The sequence below is a fragment of the Aplysia californica genome, unplaced genomic scaffold (assembly GCF_000002075.1).
Source record: "Aplysia californica isolate F4 #8 unplaced genomic scaffold, AplCal3.0 scaffold00378, whole genome shotgun sequence".
In the NCBI taxonomy this organism is placed as follows: domain Eukaryota; kingdom Metazoa; phylum Mollusca; class Gastropoda; order Aplysiida; family Aplysiidae; genus Aplysia; species Aplysia californica.
The window spans coordinates 86,724-88,301 of NW_004797648.1; positions in this window are offsets into that span (position 1 = coordinate 86,724).

Below are 1,578 nucleotides of genomic sequence, written 5' to 3' on the forward strand. Positions count from 1 at the left end.
CTTTTATTCGATACCTTAGAGTAGTGTAATATAATACATGTAGTAGACCTATTTATATGGTATCTCTTCTCAATATTACCGCTTAAAAAGACTCAAAAGTTTTCTATCTCTCTTTTCAGTCCGGCTGAGGCTGAACAGATTCAATAATATTATTTAATCAGCGTTGTCAGGCTAAGGAGTGCGCTGTTGGTAGCAATATTTCGAAACATGAGGCGTTTTGCCTTAGCTCGCAAAAGACCTGAGTTCAATTCCGGAGTGAGGAGAATTTTTATTGACTAGGCCTACGTACACCATTTCAGTCTTTCTGCTGGGTAGCTGTATCCTTCTCAGAATGAGTTGATCCTGACAGACAGGGAGGAAACCTGCCTCCTAAATGACAAAACTTTGTCGATCGATGGGGGTGTATAAGCTTACATAATTTATGTAGGACACCCCAAACCTTTCCCAAATGTTGATATGAGCAATTTAACGATGCAGATTAGCATTTAAGGTAGTAACCACTTCAAATGTTTAATTTTGTTTGCTCGGATGTTGTTGTTGTTGTTGTTGTTGTTGTTGTTGTTGTTGTTGTTGTTGTTGTTCGTTGCTTGTTGTTGTTGTTGCTGTTGTTGTTTTTCATTAATCATAGATGGGTTTTTTATGAGGCGGGCTTCGACCCTGCCTGTCATGGCAACTTGGCTGAGAGGGATATATACAAATGTAACCCCAGGGGAAGGACAGATAGCCAGGCCTACTCAATAAAAATAAAAATTCTCCCACTCGGATTTTATTATTCAACTGCTTGCAACAGTGAAGTGCCTATACGAAAACCGCTGCAGCACCTGACGCTGGTTTCAATTGTCAGCTTTCAAGCCCGTACATTTACGAGGAATAATCATGAGCAGGCAGGATATTAAGTACTTCACCATTGACGTAATCAGGTTCAAGTGGCTGACTAGTTTACTGGCCACACAACATGAGAAAACACCAAAAAAAAGGTGCAGCTGGATTAGATCTACTAGAGAATCAACATTGCAGTCTCATTTGTTTCGTCACGACACAATGTAGGCCTACTTATATTTAAGCTATACATGTATTGTAGTCTACGTCAATGGCTCATCTAGCCGAGGCGTGATTTCCGCCATCCACGTAGAGGATTTATACACATCATATTCTTATTATCATTTTATTGACTATGTTATCGTAATATGGTATTATATGGCTTTTTCTTAGCTGATTCTTGACAACTCTATAGGTTTTATTTGTTGCCTTGTATAGAAGGCCCTAAATAAAAGAAAGGATCCGATGGTGTCAGCGTAAACTTATAACTTAATTATCGTTGATATAGGCCTATCATTGTTCCAACACAGGAGACAGGGAAAATGGTGAGAGTGAGATGATGGATTCCTTCCGCCCTCCTTTTTTTTTTCTTTTTTGTTCTCCAGACCTCACGCATATTATTAAGCAAATACACGTAGATAGGAGTATGCGGTGTGTCTTCCTCTGCATGCAATGATTCATAAGCATATATATTATTGACCCAATTATTTAGGTTTGGTCGCCTCCATTTTGTTTTCTAGTTAGATCTAAGGGGGGGGG